The sequence below is a fragment of the Symsagittifera roscoffensis genome, chromosome 7 (genome assembly GCF_963678635.1).
Source record: "Symsagittifera roscoffensis chromosome 7, txSymRosc1.1, whole genome shotgun sequence".
NCBI classification, from domain to species: domain Eukaryota; kingdom Metazoa; phylum Xenacoelomorpha; order Acoela; family Convolutidae; genus Symsagittifera; species Symsagittifera roscoffensis.
The window spans coordinates 37,870,766-37,889,448 of NC_087068.1; the positions used below are offsets into that span (position 1 = coordinate 37,870,766).

Below are 18,683 nucleotides of genomic sequence, written 5' to 3' on the forward strand. Positions count from 1 at the left end.
GGAATGGAAAAGACCGACCCGCTTTTATTTCAGCCTCTTTTATTTTACGGCCGCTATCCGGGTTATATTGCACCGGATCGTAATTAAAGACAGATCTGGGCACTAGATTTAAGTTAAAGTTTATAACTTATAAGTATAACAACACAACTGGGCCGATCTTAACCAAAAGAATACCACCGAGATATTTCGATATGCTATTTTAATCCCTGTTCCAACCTCCTCCTCCCCCCCCCCTCCTCCTATGCCAAGTTTTCCTCTTCCGTTTCCGCCTTGATACTCAGTACTCAGCTACTTTTCCTCAAATTTCAGCCGCTTCTGGATTTTGTGTTGTATTAGTTTTATATGTAACCGACTTGTTGTTCTTGGACTCTTAAATGGCAGGCTGGATTCCGCCACCGTTTCAAATGAACCAAGTAAAGCTGCCAGAGGCACCATTGACAGGTTGGCCAAAAAGCAGAAGGAAGACATAATGGTACTTCCCATAGTTTTCATTCGCTCACATAACTCATTAAGAAAGTTATTCTTCTGACAAAATAGTTGAATGATAGAATGGGCAAATGTTTCTGCAGCGTCAACTATTGACTTTTAATTACTATCAATTAGCTTTAAGCTTAGGTTCAAGTTTTTTTTTAGATTATAAAATTTTTAAAACAAAATTTCAAAATTAATTCATTTCGAAAATAAAAAAGCGTGTTAATTAATAGGAGCACCATATTTTTTAAATTAAAATTTTTTTATATATTTCAAAATATTAACAGTGTTTCTATCATAATTATCCAAATGGAATAAATAGTTTTCTTCCCGTTGCACCAAAATTCAGAACTGTAAACTTCACTCTATTGAAATACAATCAGGTAGCGGTGGGCACTATGGATTGGGTTTAGTTATAAAGAGTAGTAAAATTGGCAGGGTGTTTCTTCTCTCTGAAGTTGCCGTGTTCAGGGCAGAGCTGCAAACAACGCGGGCGGCGATTGCCACAACACAAATTAACGGAAATAAGTGGAACAAATAAAACTGAAAATATCGCAAGCCGAATTTCCCAAAAGCAGAGCCAATTTTTAAGTTTCATCAAATGCAATAACTCATCATTTTCTGAATAGAACAGTTAATTTTGTGTTACCTTAAGGTTGTCGACCCAAAATTGCCCAAAAATGACAGCTAAAATCGGATCTCTTTAACTATATCCCCCCTCGGGTACCTAACAACGAATATCCCCCTATAAAGAAACAAATCAACGGTTGAGCATATCAAAATTTTATACCCAGTAACGAATCTCCCCTTGTGCAGAAGGGGGCATAGTATAAGAGATCCCCAAAATTTCTAAATCACAAAAAATGGCCACAATATTTTTGTACATCTTTAAATAATGTTTTTTTGAGGTAACAGAATGGAAGTAATTATAAACTGCACTCAAATTAGGTAAATCTATTTTGAGAATCGTCTGTTTGTTTATTGCATAGCCTCCATAAAAAAGATATCCAAGAAAATTTGAAACTGACGAAAAATGGTGAAAAATTACTGAAATTCAAGGCCAACTTTAAATGCTAAAAATTAGCAATTTTTTTAAAAATCCACCAGCAGTAGCAGATTTTTTTTTTGGAGGGGGGGGGGGGGTAGGCAGGGACGCCTCTCTCCGTCAGGGATTAGACCCTCCAAAAAGTTACTAAAAACGCTTTTTTGGCCTGTTTTTTTTTTCAAAAATTTACATGCGGCAAAAAATTGATTTAAACAGGGTCGTTCTAGCGATTTGGGAAAGCTCGGAAAATCAATATGGTGGACCTAAAAAAAATTCAAAAATGTTGATCAAGTTTCGAAAAGTTTTTGAAAATCCGCCTCCTAGAGAAAACCCTGGATCCGCTTCAGCATATGTTGTCAGCAAGAATTTGAATTGCGATTTAGTTCTCAGTAGTTATTGCTGTTTGAAGTCTCGAGGCGACTTTAAAAAACTTAGTGTCGATCAGACAAAATTGGATGTCCTTAAATAATGCCTTTTGGTGGTCAAGGGTCTTTGATTTAAGTTAACCTTAGATTACATTATAAAGGCTCCGTATCATGTGTTCGTTACACTCAATTTTAAAGTAATTCGACTTAGACTTTCAAATAGCTTAATGGTTATTTATTATGAAAGAATAACAATACGACATCTGATTTCGACGGATTATTCGAAAAATATTTAAAAAAAAAACAATTTCTTTTGACAATTTCGGAATTTTGGCCATTCGATCGTATCAAGATCCCTGGGATATGTTTTCACAGCACCCTAGTTAGTGGCAATAGTAACAGGAAATGGTTAAAACCTTTAAATTGGTCTCGGCCTTTATTTTATAACGTACAACTGTGTATTTCGAAAAGTACAACTTTCAAATGAAACACTGGATGCCTATCACAGGAAAACGAAGTTGAACAACAAGTATCTCCTTTGAACTCTGACTTGTATTTCTGTATTAGGGACGGCTTTGAACCGGAAATACAATTCGAAACAAAAAAGAATTGAGGTTTGGCTGAATGGGTTTAAGTATGAACTGGGTTTTATAGGTTTAGAACCTGAAACACTATACATGTCTTTGTCTGGGTTGGTAAGCTCAGAAATAAGTCTAACTTGCCACGAAATAAATCGTATCATACAGTCCATTTCAAACATGAAAGAATCATGTGATCGAAAATATATTAACAGTCTCAGCTCAAAGAAGAGTAATAAAACTTTTAATAGCAGGGCGTGGCCTGGTTTCTCCACACTTTTTGCGACAGAGGAAAAAAAGTTTTTACATCTATCAACATTTCCATGAATTTATGTCGCCGACTTTGAATAAAAGGGATCAACAACTGTAACAGGAGGCTGTGAAAGTGGCAGAAAAGTTTTGATCATAAACGCACAAAAATTCACAAAAAAACTCCGAAAAAATCAATTTTCAAAAGCTTTTTTTTTTGTAATTTTAGCCAGTTTTTCGTACTATTCAGCTCAAATTCGCAGATGAGAAACGTCAAATTAACGCAAAGGTAATCAGATATTTTACCTTTATAATCAACCTAGCACTAAATTAGCTTAAAAGCAGAAAGATTTAGACTAAGTTTTCGCCATACCTCTCTCAGATAATGATAATAATAATTGCGGTTTCTGCGATTCCCAGAGGATTTATAAAAAACTATTCATTCTGTCTAAGCATAGTCCATTTTCCGGATTTCTCCACTTTCCAGACTGAAACATTTTATTGAGCGAAGTAGTTTTTGTGACTCAAGGGTGATTTTTAGAATCTGGAAATTTCAAGTGGTGCCACTATTACAGCCGATTTTCGTCAGGCTATGGTAGACCTGACGCTATAGGTCAAGTGATAACTCATCCTCTTTGACTTGGCAGGGGTCCGATTATACGATCTGACGCACACAAAATAAACGCGTTATCACTCTGATCAATTCCCTTTTGAAAATTCCTCTTGGAATCTCAATTTCTGAAAAGGTTTCAATGCCATACCACACTAAAAAAAAACTTTTCAGAAAAAAAATTTAAATAAAAATTGCATCCCCTGTTTTATCGAATATATTTTATCAACAACAAATAAGACTTTAGAAAATGAATCAAATAGTAAATTTTCATTGTGCAAACTTTAAATAATCAAATAGTCGAACTTAGAACTTGTTTTTTAAACATGACGTAAAATTTAATCAACATTGAATTTATTCAACATTTCATTTTTTACACGGTAAACAAGCAAAACAAAAATTTTCAATGTACTCAATCATTCAGTTTCAGTTAAAATTGGCTAAAATTAGATAAAACTAGTGATATGAACGCAAATTAATCAGATACTTTCGCCTTTATAGTGAACCTAGCGCTAAATAAGCATGGAAACAAAACGAATTGGAGTTAACTTTCTCATTGCTGAATAACCTTTTTTCAAATTTATTTTTGGAATATTAATTTCTAAAAGGGTTTTGATATCATAATACACTCGATGCCCTATAAGCGTGGGTTAGGCTAGTTGATTTTGCAAAAAATCACTAGGCTAAAGTTCCTTTACAACCCCAGGGGGTGGTCAGAACAAAAAAATTAAATGAGAGCTTTATCCCCTGTTTAATCATAATAGAGCAAATATTCGCTAATCAAATATCCGAATTTATAAAGAAAAAAATTTGAGGTCACGCAATCAATTTTGTGAGAGAAAAATATTTCGGCTTTGCTGAAAAGTAGAAACACTCAATTAAAGCAGAAAAATGGGTAAGTGGTTAAAATTAAATTTCCAGGCATTATTGACCGCTGCCTCCATAAAATATTTGTAATAACATAATTTGATGCCAAATAATTGAAAGTAGTCAAACATCGTAGAAACGAGGGTCTGCCAGTATTCAATCCAGCAAACATACAACAGAGAAAGGTAAAAAAAACATTTTTAACCTTTTTTTTCGTGCCAAAAAAAACTTAAATAAAAAATTAAAAGCCAATGAAAAGATGAAAAACCTATTTTTTGCAAATAATTTTTTCAGGTTCTCATTTTTCAAACAAAAAATGATAAGCCCAGAAATTATAAAATAATTTTTATATCACCTAATTTTGAAACAAAACAAAATGACTGAAAAGATTTAAAACCAGAAGTGAGACTAGCCAGATTAGCTAAACTGACTGGCCAGATTAACTGAATATAGTGTAAAAGTCTCATTCAAGGGTGAAAAGGCTCTAATAAAATGTCTCATTTGATCTAATGGTAACAATTCATAAATTGTTACCATTAGATCAAATGAGGCATTTTATTAGAGCCTTTTCACCCTTGAATGAGACTTTTAGACTATATTCAGTTATTTGCTCCTGCATTCTGAAATTTACTCAAAACATAAGTGCTGACGTTTTTAGGAGTTTCCTCAATGAAAAAATGACTTTCATCAGTTTCTCCTTGAGAGAGCGTTCATTGGTGAGCGTCGCGTTTTTGTTAGTGAAAGAGCATTCCATAACTTGAGACCAGTGAATGAGAACGGTCGCATTCCAAACGTAGTACAACACTTCGGGACCTTGATGTCACAACAGTTCACGTCGAACCTCGCTGGGTTCCAGGGTACTCGTTTCGAGAATGAGGCATTAAAATATTCAAGACAACTCAAGGAATGAAAAAATTTAGACAAAAAAGACAGGAATTTGAACTTCATTATCATTGCAGAGAAACAAAAGCTGGCTGGACGCGACTATGAAAACAAGGTTACGGACAAGTCTGGCTGCATTGATTGAATACATTATTACATATACAATAAAAAAAAATAGATGGAACACTCAATTCTCAAAAAAATATATATATTATGCAAGCTAATGAAGGAATAGAAGCGACCAAAATTTTCTTAAAAATCGAATGCGTCTCAGATAATAATAACAGGTTGATGAGACTACTGTTTTCTGCAGAAAACAAAAATATTACTTGAAGAAACTTAAACAGAAATTTTCCCAATCGTGATTTTCAATATTCGTAAGCCATTCGGAGCTTCACCATAAATTTATAAACTGTCATGAGAAAGTCAGTAACAAAAAATTCTACGCGCAAACGAATTGAGACTCGTCAGCAAAAATCCTGATGGTCATAACCCTGTGGGTACTCCATGCAGAATGCCAACAACCTTCCAGTCCTGTACTGAGAGAAATGCCTGTAACCAGCTTTTAGAAATCTTATCAAACCCAGCGTAGACCTTCGAAGCTGAGAAGGGTTTTTGTAATCGAGTGTGGTAGAAGGCAGCTGACAAATTCAGAGGACAAAGTAACCTGGTTCTCAGTTTTTTTTTCATTTTTTACTTTGCTCCATAAGTAAAGCAAAAATTTACGCTCAATTACATCCCCGTCAGTGTTACCTTGATCTACACTCACCCAAGGAAAATTGTTTACCGCAAATCATTATTTTCAGGGACATACCTATAAAAATTTTCAATCTAAGTTTCTCGCAAAGGTGAAAGGAAAAAGTAAGCGCCATTTTTGAAAATGTACGATTTAAAACATTGAGAAACCGAATTGGGAACAATAATTTTTGCAGCCAGAAATTCTCATTGCGTAATTTCAGCTCAAGTATCAGCAAAAAAAGTCAACTGAAAAGCAAACTTTTAAATCTTATTTCCTTCGTACTCATATTATTATAGAGTGGAACAAGTCAAATAAATTATATATAATATGTTCAAAATAATTTATACGGAAAAGACGGATGAAAAATTGATTTGAATAGATTGAAGTGGATCCGAATTGATTTGAATCGACATAAAATGCATCAAATCAAAGCTTCTAGAACACAAAAGTGCATCGAAATTGAATTAGAATTCATTTTCTGACCCTTATTATTTATTTTAACTTGATCAATTTGAATCATTTTGAAATCAATTTAAATCCATGTGTTTGTTCAAATCCCTTTTTGTTACTTAAATTGATCTTAAATCAACTTGTCAGTTCGAAATCCAACAATTTTTTCTTAAAACCGTTAAAAATTAGAAAATAATCAGCTACCTTGAAACAATAACTGTGCAACTGTGTTAGACCAGTTTCTACAAAACCATTGAGGAGAGATGATTCCCGTATGAGACTAGTCATTATGAGCAAATAACAATATCTTATTGAAGAAAGATTACGCAATACTTTATTTGATGCTTGAAGTGACCCCCAAACAAAGAATAGAAAACCTTTGAGGCACTCTAGTTTACATAGAGAACAAGCTAACAGTTTCTTGGAACCCCACTATCTCAACTGTATTTTTCCCGAGTGTCGAGAGTTCAAAATGCAAGGAAAAAGATTGATTGATTGACTTGAACTTACCTGTGATAAGTTTCAACGGCGAAAAACTGCTTCTGATATAGTTATTATAACCGACAAACATTGTACCCATTATCTCAAATCCAATAAATTGAACAAATAGCCAACGAAAACGCAACGTCTGCAAAACACAACAGCAAACAGATTCAAGGCTGTGTGACGAATTAAGCTGGGGTTGGGAGGGGTGGGTATTAAATAACGGAATGTAACCCGATTTCATATCAAAGCAATTTCAATTTAAGTTTCTTCACGCGTCGAAGGGACGATTTGAAGGAACGAAAGTATTTGGAATAAAAAGGCATTCACCATACATAAATGAATAATTTCAAAATTGACAAGTTTGATATGAATATATACAGAGGAAAAATACCGCCTTAGCCAACGGCACGTGAAACCGATTATGTAATCAGAGCAACTTCAAAGCACAAAGCACGTGAACATTGACGGCGTTTTACCATTGTAAACTAAACTACTGTAAAAAGAGGGGCGGGTAATTGAAGTTATTTTGTAGTCATTTAAACTCGATTGGGTTTTGGTTTAGTAATTTCAGGTCGACGAAAGCGGCGAAATGAAAATCAGAGTGATTTCGATTGCGACATAAACACTATAACTATAGCTATACATGAAAGACATGCAACGTCGGGCGGCGGACGGGGAAGGGTTGTTAGGTTATGGTAGGTGAAATTGAAATATAAATAGTAATAGTTAGTAACAGTGATAGGAAGTAGAATTAGAGTTAGGTCTACTATAACAGAGTAGCATAGTGCAATCCCGCATGACAGAAGGACCGAATGATAGAAAATAATATTAGCCAATCAGATTACAGTATTCAAAAATCTTTTAAAAAATAAACGCGACAAAAGGGTCATTTTTGAAAAGTATAAAGGAGGCTTAGTGGTTCGAGCCTTCTACCATGAGACCAGCCCACTAGTTGAATGATAGAGGTGGGTTACTAGTAATAGCGGTCGGCGTCGGCAGCCAAAGTGTTCAGTTGTTGTTCACTCTCTAGTCAGTGTAGTGTTTAGTTGTCTATCGGGATCAAAGCGAATCAGAGCGGGAGGGAACGGAGGGAATTAATTCTTCTCTTCTACCTCTCGCCTCCCCCTTCTAAAGTGAGGAAAGGGGAAGGCAAGCAAGGGGATAGGCTGCATACGCAATGAGTTGCCCGTTCTGCAGATTAGACCGACAAGGCTTCAGGCCGACTAGAATCGTGAAAACTGCATTGAAACCAAAGGCTACACGTGCTGCTGAAAAACCGTATATCAAAAATTTTGTTGTCGAAATTGTTTTCCCAAAAAATCAAATAGATTTTTTTTCAGCTGCTTTTCAACTTAAGTTAATTTTGCTTTCGTTGAGTTTTTGCAGGAACTCATTTACTCGAACTGATATACCACCGTAACAGGCACCAGGCTGATCTCACATATGTACTTGAGCTTGTGCACAACAGTGAAACTAGAGTCTAAAACAGCCAAAAAAACTTGCCAAAACCAGACGCGGTGTTATGGAAGAGCCTGGGTTGTCATCTCTTCGGCTTCAAGTGACGCTGAATAGCTTCACCACCCGGGTATTGGGACGCGGAACGCACCGAGGCAGGCTAAATACTCCGTCGCTACAGCAGACCGCAATTTCGATTAGTTCACTCTTCTCCCCTATTCCTAAGATTTCCAAACACCACAACTAGCAGCGGGATACCGGGCCTTAAGCCGACGGAAATTCAAGACAAATGTTAACGGCAAGCTTCTCAGACCCACAGTTCAGTAGAAAAATCACAAAATTTGAGTGTAACTGATATATTTCAGCGTTTTAATGACTAAGACAACGCCTTGAGTTTTCAAATGATGACAAACATATATATTTCGATAACGATAATGCAAAAACTTTCCCAGATACAGTTTTTATTATATATTCTATTTGAGCTAGAAATTGTGGGCCAGGTGAGAATTAGATCGAGTGAAAGACTGTTTATATATTTTATGGCCACAATAATAAATGAAATAAAAGTTGAGGGGGAGGTAAGGTGCAAAAACACATGCAAGTAAAATAAAAATTGAGAATAAAAACTTAGTATTGGGTCGCTGAAAGCCGAATAGCAAAAAAGAAGAAAGCCAAAACGAACATTTTAATCGAGGGCGAAATAATGATTTACAAAAACTCAAATGTTTTCATTTCAAATAATTCTGACGAAAAAACAGCAAGCTAATCAATGGTAATCAATGTTAAGTAGCTTAGAAAACCTTACATCAATAAAATGTTTTTAAATTAGGTCAGGTCATTGAGTTCAGAAGAAATGGCATGTTTTTTCAATTAGCAGGTGGAAGTTTGCCAATTATTTTCGGCCCAGTTGACTTTCGGCGCAGAGGGACACCTCCAAAAGAAGACTTATTGCGGCGGAAATGGAAAGAAAGGACATGAAAGGAACATTCAACATCAACACTAAACAGATACTAAATGGATCCAATTCCTGTAATTCTTGCATTTGTTTACTTTGTTTATTTTTATTTGTCTCACTCCTTCATTTCACCACGTGGAAAGTCCCGGCAAGGCTATAATGTTCTAATTCAAGTTCCTTCTTCGTGCACCTTAATTTTCATGTCGCATTTTTTTAATAAAAGATAGACTGACACTCATCAGAAAACACTTCAGAGCTCTGATCCAGGTTACAAAAAATGAAAGAAATATGACTGATTCACTGATAAAAATAACGCGAAATGCTCTCTAAACGGTTTTTAGTAACGCCGCCTAACTGAATAAATTCAGGTCAATATTCAACACAAAAAAAATCAACTTAAGAATTGGGACTTGAGTGAAATTATAAACCATGAAGCCACACAACACACACTAGCGTCAAAAACCACCATTTAAACAAACAAGACTGCTGGTATCAGGGCAAGTATCCTGCTGGTATCCGACTGCCCTTTATTTGGTCTCTGATAATTTTTGATAAGTTGAGCTTTTGCAAAGTAATGAAATTTAGGCTGATGATATTCATAAAAAATTAAGTGTTGCAATTTGAGTCGTGTATGGAGTTAATAAAACCAATTGGCTGCCTCAATTCACTTTGGAACAATTTTGCATTGCGGGATAAGAAAACAAGCAGTTTTAGGCTTAACGATGGCAGGTTACAATAGTAGTGAGCACAATCGGCTGGCCCCATGCAGTACAAGAGATCGATCCCCCGAGGGACCAAAGTTTTGTAAAAGTAGTCTGATTAAAAAACCTACCCGAGCATATTTTTTCTCACTTTCTTCATAGGTCGGAACAATAAAAACTACATTTAAATTAAAATTGACACTGATATAAACAATCTATTTCGCTACATTTCAGGGGCAAAAATTGATGGAGGCAGAGGCGGATCTAGGATTTTCTCGAGGAAGGGGGAGTCGAATTTTCAAAATCAAATTGGGTCGATCAAACTGATTTTCATAGCTCTCCCAAATCACTATGAAGACCTTATTTTGAAAAAATTTGTTGCATCGCAAGCAAATTTTTGAAGAAAAAAAAACAGTGCACAAAAGTATGTTTCTAGGCACTAATTGGAAAATTTTGACCAAAAAAAATAGTTTTTTTTTTCGGCGCGCGCTCCCCACCTCTCAAAACTTGGAAAAACTGACGCCAAAGACTTCTCCCACTTAAGCCCCCCTAAATCACCCCCTTTCCTCATGTATTCGAACCTTTCATCACCCAAAGGGTCCCCACTCTTTAGTAAAAAAAAAGACGCCGACTGACCCTAAAAGTTCGGCCGACGGACAGGGAGGGAACGGAGGCATAAAAAATTCCCCTTCCCTTCAAGTGAAATATTTCGACCGAAGTTTAATGTTTCCACATACAAGCAAAATCATGCAATCCTGGAAAAATTTCAGCTATTAGACCGACAAGGCTTCAGGCCGACTAGAATCGTGAAAACTGCATTGAAACCAAAGGCTTCACGTGCTGCTGAAAAACCGTATATCAAAAATTTTGTTGTCGAAATTGTTTTCCCAAAAAATCAAATAGATTTTTTTTCAGCTGCTTTTCAACTTAAGTTAATTTTGCTTTCGTTGAGTTTTTGCAGGAACTCATATACTCGAACTGATATACCACCGTAACAGGCACCAGGCTGATCTCACATATGTACTTGAGCTTGTGCACAACAGTGAAACTAGAGTCTAAAACAGCCAAAAAAACTTGCCAAAACCAGACGCGGTGTTATGGAAGAGCCTGGGTTGTCATCTCTTCGGCTTCAAGTGACGCTGATTAGGTTCACCACCCGGGTATTGGGACGCGGAACGCACCGAGGCAGGCTAAATACTCCGTCGCTACAGCAGACCGCAATTTCGATTAGTTCACTCTTCTCCCCTATTCCTAAGATTTCCAAACACCACAACTAGCAGCGGGATACCGGGCCTTAAGCCGACGGAAATTCAAGACAAATGTTAACGGCAAGCTTCTCAGACCCACAGTTCAGTAGAAAAATCACAAAATTTGAGTGTAACTGATATATTTCAGCGTTTTAATGACTAAGACAACGCCTTGAGTTTTCAAATGATGACAAACATATATATTTCGATAACGATAATGCAAAAACTTTCCCAGATACAGTTTTTATTATATATTCTATTTGAGCTAGAAATTGTGGGCCAGGTGAGAATTAGATCGAGTGAAAGACTGTTTATATATTTTATGGCCACAATAATAAATGAAATAAAAGTTGAGGGGGAGGTAAGGTGCAAAAACACATGCAAGTAAAATAAAAATTGAGAATAAAAACTTAGTATTGGGTCGCTGAAAGCCGAATAGCAAAAAAGAAGAAAGCCAAAACGAACATTTTAATCGAGGGCGAAATAATGATTTACAAAAACTCAAATGTTTTCATTTCAAATAATTCTGACGAAAAAACAGCAAGCTAATCAATGGTAATCAATGTTAAGTAGCTTAGAAAACCTTACATCAATAAAATGTTTTTAAATTAGGTCAGGTCATTGAGTTCAGAAGAAATGGCATGTTTTTTCAATTAGCAGGTGGAAGTTTGCCAATTATTTTCGGCCCAGTTGACTTTCGGCGCAGAGGGACACCTCCAAAAGAAGACTTATTGCGGCGGAAATGGAAAGAAAGGACATGAAAGGAACATTCAACATCAACACTAAACAGATACTAAATGGATCCAATTCCTGTAATTCTTGCATTTGTTTACTTTGTTTATTTTTATTTGTCTCACTCCTTCATTTCACCACGTGGAAAGTCCCGGCAAGGCTATAATGTTCTAATTCAAGTTCCTTCTTCGTGCACCTTAATTTTCATGTCGCATTTTTTTAATAAAAGATAGACTGACACTCATCAGAAAACACTTCAGAGCTCTGATCCAGGTTACAAAAAATGAAAGAAATATGACTGATTCACTGATAAAAATAACGCGAAATGCTCTCTAAACGGTTTTTAGTAACGCCGCCTAACTGAATAAATTCAGGTCAATATTCAACACAAAAAAAATCAACTTAAGAATTGGGACTTGAGTGAAATTATAAACCATGAAGCCACACAACACACACTAGCGTCAAAAACCACCATTTAAACAAACAAGACTGCTGGTATCAGGGCAAGTATCCTGCTGGTATCCGACTGCCCTTTATTTGGTCTCTGATAATTTTTGATAAGTTGAGCTTTTGCAAAGTAATGAAATTTAGGCTGATGATATTCATAAAAAATTAAGTGTTGCAATTTGAGTCGTGTATGGAGTTAATAAAACCAACTGGCTGCCTCAATTCACTTTGGAACAATTTTGCATTGCGGGATAAGAAAACAAGCAGTTTTAGGCTTAACGATGGCAGGTTACAATAGTAGTGAGCACAATCGGCTGGCCCCATGCAGTACAAGAGATCGATCCCCCGAGGGACCAAAGTTTTGTAAAAGTAGTCTGATTAAAAAACCTACCCGAGCATATTTTTTCTCACTTTCTTCATAGGTCGGAACAATAAAAACTACATTTAAATTAAAATTGACACTGATATAAACAATCTATTTCGCTACATTTCAGGGGCAAAAATTGATGGAGGCAGAGGCGGATCTAGGATTTTCTCGAGGAAGGGGGAGTCGAATTTTCAAAATCAAATTGGGTCGATCAAACTGATTTTCATAGCTCTCCCAAATCACTATGAAGACCTTATTTTGAAAAAATTTGTTGCATCGCAAGCAAATTTTTGAAGAAAAAAAAACAGTGCACAAAAGTATGTTTCTAGGCACTAATTGGAAAATTTTGACCAAAAAAAATAGTTTTTGCGCTCCCCACCTCTCAAAACTTGGAAAAACTGACGCCAAAGACTTCTCCCACTTAAGCCCCCCTAAATCACCCCCTTTCCTCATGTATTCGAACCTTTCATCACCCAAAGGGTCCCCACTCTTTAGTAAAAAAAAAGACGCCGACTGACCCTAAAAGTTCGGCCGACGGACAGGGAGGGAACGGAGGCATAAAAAATTCCCCTTCCCTTCAAGTGAAATATTTCGACCGAAGTTTAATGTTTCCACATACAAGCAAAATCATGCAATCCTGGAAAAATTTCAGCTATTTTTCAAAACATTTCCTCGATCGCATTTTCAGCTGTCTGCTATAAAAAACGGGCCAAACCAAAAAATTCAATTATGATTTTGGCCTATTCAGACAAGAATTTAAGTCAAATATTCGCTATTTAAAAAAAAATTTCAATTACATTGTGGTATTCGAATGAAATTTTGTGTTTTAATTTTTCTTTATTTCTTTCTATATTACTTAAATTTAATTTGAAAAAGGATAGCGGGTTGCAGTGCAAGCAGCACAGAAAGTTCCGGAAACAAAAAACGTTTCTTTCATAATTGTGTCGTTTTTTGGTGCGCGGGGTAATGAAAGGAACTACACAAAAAACGTAGAATACTTGTATATTAGCCATAATCGACATCAGATGATGCCTTCGACTCATAAAAAGGAAAACGGAAACAAAATCGAAAAAAAAAAAGTTTTTGAAGTTTCACAAAAAATTTCATTGCCAAAGAAGCGCTAAACGAAGCTTCAGAACATTCTTGAAGTAAAACTAAAAAAGCTAGCTTACTTGCTCACCTGCTGGCCCCAAATTAGCCAAAAATGCAGAAATTGAAACCAATTTTTTTTCTTCACACCGAGAAAATTTGCAGTAAAAATTTTCGATATCGTTCGACTGAAGACTACTAAAAGGTTGTAACATGGTATATTACTCAAAATACTCGCATGATGTTTTGTGATACCTGATCTTGAACAAGGAAAACTAAAAACGAAAAATAACTGAAACAAGAACGAAGACGAAATTCCTTCAAGGGTCCTCCGACCGTTACGGTAAAAATAACTTTTCTTTGGCTTTATCTAATTTGAACTAATCGAAATGAATCCATTTTATCGCAACTAAAAAAAAACCTGATTAAAAATATTCTACTACAATTGCGTACGAAAAAAAAATTGAAAAATTCAAAAATGTCTAAATTTTTTCACTCATTTTACAAATAGCTTTTTTGAACTTTTAGAAAACTTTTTATTATCAACTTATGTCGTTTGCGAGTTAAGCAAAAAATTTTGTAATGTTAAAATACCAACTCGCCCTTTGTATTCGGTCGAAAATAGAGCAAGTTGATTATTTGCAGTACTTGATTTTGCGTTAAAAAAATTTAATAAAACTAAAACACTTTAAGACATAGTAAGTGCCTCCCAACTTTCAGAACGCAAAACAATTAATTTAAACGGTTTATTTATTTAAATGGAAATCACTGATCACTAGGGCATTGGATATATCATTAGATTTGTCCTAATGGAAAGGATTGTTTGTTATGTACTACCCCACACTCAGTAAAAAGAGAAAATAATCGATTATATTACAATTATAATTGTACTTTAATCAAAATTAGAATTAAACATAAGCGCCATATTTAGATGTTTAAAGGATTTATAATCCATTATAAAGATAATATTTTTCGTGACATTATAATAAATTATAAACAATTATAATTGATTATAATTTTTCCGAAAATCTCTTATAATCTTTTATACTTTTATAATCTCTTATAATCAATTATAACCTATTTTAATAGATTATAATCCTTTTCCTTTTTTCTGTCAAAATATGTAAGAATGAGATGTCTTGTAACTCTTTGGTTTATCTGAACACAAAGTTTTACCACGAAACAACAGTTTCATAGAGATCCCTTCATGTTAGATGGAAAAATCCCGCGGTAGGTGGAATATAACTATTCTATACAAATCAAGAAACTGAAGCAAAGTGCTGATGATTTGGTGGTAAAAAAAACTTAAAATGTGCATCATAAAACAGTTATAATCAAAAAGAAAAAAAACGCTATAAGTAAGAATTGATTTAAAAACTTTTAAAACAATTTCGAAGACAAAATGGGCAAAACAAAGATATTATAAACAATTATAATCAATTAGAAAGGATTTTTTCTGCAAAACAAATAAATTAGAAAATTAAATAAAAATAATGATTGTAATTGATTATAATTGATTTCAAAAAAAAAGATTATAATCGATTTTTAATTAATTAAAATCATTTTTTTCTCAATTTTTGTAAGACTGACACTAAAATCAAATTATAATTGGTTTTTAACGCTTGAAACTGGATGCGGGCTATCTTATAGTAAAATTTTCTCATAGATACTCTAAAAATGGATCAAAATTGGAATAATTTTAAAACTTGTGAGAGAGTTTTTTGCAAAATATCTAAGAACAATCAAAAAGTTTTCGAGCAACCAAATAATAGAAAACTATGAAGCAAATATTCCAAAATTATTAAGGCAATCAAAGCAAAAAAAATCAGCAAGCAAGACTAGAAAGCACAGCTCATAAAGTCGTACTCAAAACAAAAAAAGTAATAGAAATGATTCTGTAAAATGATTATTGTATACTATTTTTTCTAAAAGATAGTTAACCTTGTAGCTGTGCGCAAGTATCACAGAACCCAAATGTTTTTCAACCAATTTTTATAATTTCCTACAAATATAACTTTTACTCGAGGTCTTGAGAAATTGGACGCCTTTTGTTTGAACATTATTTTTTTAAACTAATTTTTCTCTGCTGATATTCAAAACAAATACTAACAAAAAAAATAATCCTAATTTCTATTTTTCTGCCTTTTCTTGGAAAAAATTTGCGTGAATTTGTATAAAAAACTCAAGCTCAAGATATATTTTAAAATTAAGCTTGCAAGCAATTTAAGAGCACTGCTTTTGAAACCGTTTTATATTCAGACCAGAACGTTTTAAGCAAAAAATTCTACATCGAGAAAAATCATTTTTCATTACTACCTGACAAAAAAATATTCCTTAACCATTAACCATAAGTCGGAACCATTAACGTTTGTGCTCGGCTAGTTAATTTCATCAAAACATCAAATTAAAATGATCAAAATGATTTAGTTTTAATCATATTATTTCGATGATTTGGGTTTTTTCTCAAAAATTCAATTTAAACGTTTCAAATAAAATTATGAGTTACCCTACAAATTCTAGGTTAAAACAATTTGTTGTTTCTTGTCTGAGCTTTGGTTTGAACAATAAAAAGATAGTAGTCTGAATATGCCACAAAAATCTTAACCATGTCTGAACCGAGAGCGAATCTAGGAATTTCTCGAAGGGGGCTGATTTTCAAAAAAAAATTCGAACTGGAAAGTTATGATGAAATTTTTAGACCCTGAAATATGAAATGAAATGGAACTGCAAAAATACAGCAGTGAATGCTCAAAAAATATATTTGATTTACAAAATATTTCGATAAAAAAACTCAGTAAAATCAAAACTTTAGGAAATTTGCTTAAGCTAGAAGTTAGCTCGGTTAATTAGCTTGCCTCAATATAGAATAGTTGTGAGCGCGGGACTAATTAGTTCAACCTGATAGTTTTAAAGCCCGCTTACTTCAAGACCAAATGTCCGTGGGTAAAAACTCTATTTGATTTTAATTCAGGGCAAAGAGAGCCTTGATATAATTATAAAAAAAAACATCCTAGAATAACAATTATACCGATACCCGAAAATGCCTGAACAAAAAAAGAAACACCTCTGGCATGCATATTTCCCACTTTCTTCGAATGTCGGAAGAGCAAAGCAACTAAGGCAAGATTTGCCGAAATTTAATAGCTCGATCGGTAAACTCTGGGCTATGCCAAAAAGGGCACGTCTTATTAAATTAATATTCCGTACTTTACACAAAACTTTCTGATAATTTATATAACTGTGCCTGAACAATGATTACAAAGTTTCAATGAACAGTTTTCACATTAATTATGAAAAAAGCAGTTTTTAAATGAAAAGTTTGATATTTTTACTCACCAATTTGGAAAAACAGACGTGCGATTGAAATCAAGGATGCAAAAAAAACTGGCAAAAATCGGTAGTTAGTTTCACTAGACCACTAACTGCAATGACATTTAAGCTTAAACTGATTTCAATCTTTTTTGTTTATTTTTGAAGTAAATGAGTTTTTTCTTTTAAGAAATTATCATAAGTGAGGCGTGTAAAGGTGGATGAGACAGACTTGCGCTGGCGACAGGTATAATCAGCCGGATTAATTTTCGATTCGGCCGACTGGTTTGTCAATCGATATAATTAATAATTAGCCAATCACACACTTAGACTAAAAAGAGAGACTCGTGAATTGAAAATGGGAACAAATAATAGGGAAACACAAGAAGACACGAAAACACAAGAGGGAAGTATTCAATTAGGATAAAAGCAATTGAGAGAGGGACGGAGGAGCGAAAAAATACAAACAGAAAACAAAAAACACAAACAGGTTAAATGAACAACTTGGTGTTTCACTCTCATTTAGTCAAAAGAGTCCGCCGTGCAAAAGTGAGGGGGCGGGGAGCTAGGGGCGGCTTCTATTGATTAGGACCCAGAACAAAAGTGGACCACAAGCTGAAAAGCTATTTGTTTTCATTGTTTGCCCTTGTTTGTTTTCGGTCTCGACTTAATTTTCAACCCATTTACAAACCCCCCTCCCCTCCCCACTCCCCCACTCCCCACTCCCCACTCCCTACCCCAATCTTGACATCGACCGGGCATGTACAACATTTTTTTATTATTCCATTATCGCCCTCAACCCCCCCCCCCCCTCCCAAACAAACTGCTTATCCACCAAACATCAACCTATAAAGTGGATATATACAATAATTGTTTTCTTTTTTCTCATTCAGAGGCGGAGAAAGTAGAAAGACAAGAACAGAGAAAGGATTAATTGAAAACCTTTAAAAGAGCTTGTGAGTCTTTTGAGATTAAGTGAGGACACTTTCCTAAAATGTAGGGTGAATAGTAAACGTCTGTCAAAGAAACAAGTGTCATATTTTCGTATGCATTTAAAACTGACAGCTTTAATTTAGTTCGAAAGTGCAAGTTTGGCCCCGCGTACCGCTCAATTAACTGTAGGGCGGCATATAGATGATAAGTTTGATGGTTCTCTTATTTTGAGATAGCATAAAAAAATAAACGCATTTTGTACCAACCTTTTTGTATTTTTTCGTACCAGGTTGATAATTCAAGCGCATTACATGTGCAAACTGGGCAAACTTCGCAATTTTCAAACCCGCATAGCAGCTGAACAAACAATCACAAATGAAATAACTTTTTATCTTTTTACACTTGAGCTCGAGGTACCGATAGCTTTCGAAAGGTACAAAAAATTTCGTCGGATTAAAGTCCGTAAATATTTTGAAGATTGCAGCCCAATTTTCAAAGTTGTTGGATACTTGTTTTTAATTTCAACTGACAATTTTTTAACCTGTTGAACTAAAAATTTATTGCAATGATCAAGCAAAACTTAGATAGCATGAATGCAAAAAAATCATGTAATAAAGTCTTTTTCGATGTCCAAACCACCATTTTTTTCCCAGAAACCACGTGATTACTTTAACCCTAAAATTTTCAAGTAAAATAAAAAAGAGGA

General features: G+C 34.7%; 2 protein-coding genes across 5 annotated transcripts in view; one reads left to right on the forward strand and one right to left on the reverse strand.

The window, feature by feature from the left end:
* Positions 1 to 18,683, reverse strand: part of LOC134851860 (uncharacterized) — a 61,612-nt gene that overhangs the window by 35,538 nt on the left and 7,391 nt on the right. Inside the window, exon 1 of one of the 4 annotated variants that reach the window (XM_063868135.1) lies at positions 17,072 to 17,092. The exons of 2 other annotated variants lie outside the window; for them this stretch is intronic. The gene's annotated coding sequence lies outside the window, so the exon portion shown is untranslated. Of the gene's footprint in view, positions 1 to 6,766; positions 7,518 to 17,071; positions 17,093 to 18,683 lie in introns of those variants that run through there. One more of the 4 variants, XM_063868132.1, reaches the window with a different exon arrangement.
* LOC134851861 (uncharacterized) overlaps positions 16,920 to 18,683 on the forward strand; it is a 125,095-nt gene continuing 123,331 nt past the window's right edge. The window contains exon 1 of the mRNA XM_063868139.1: positions 16,920 to 16,929. The gene's annotated coding sequence lies outside the window, so the exon portion shown is untranslated. The remainder of the gene's footprint in view (positions 16,930 to 18,683) is intronic.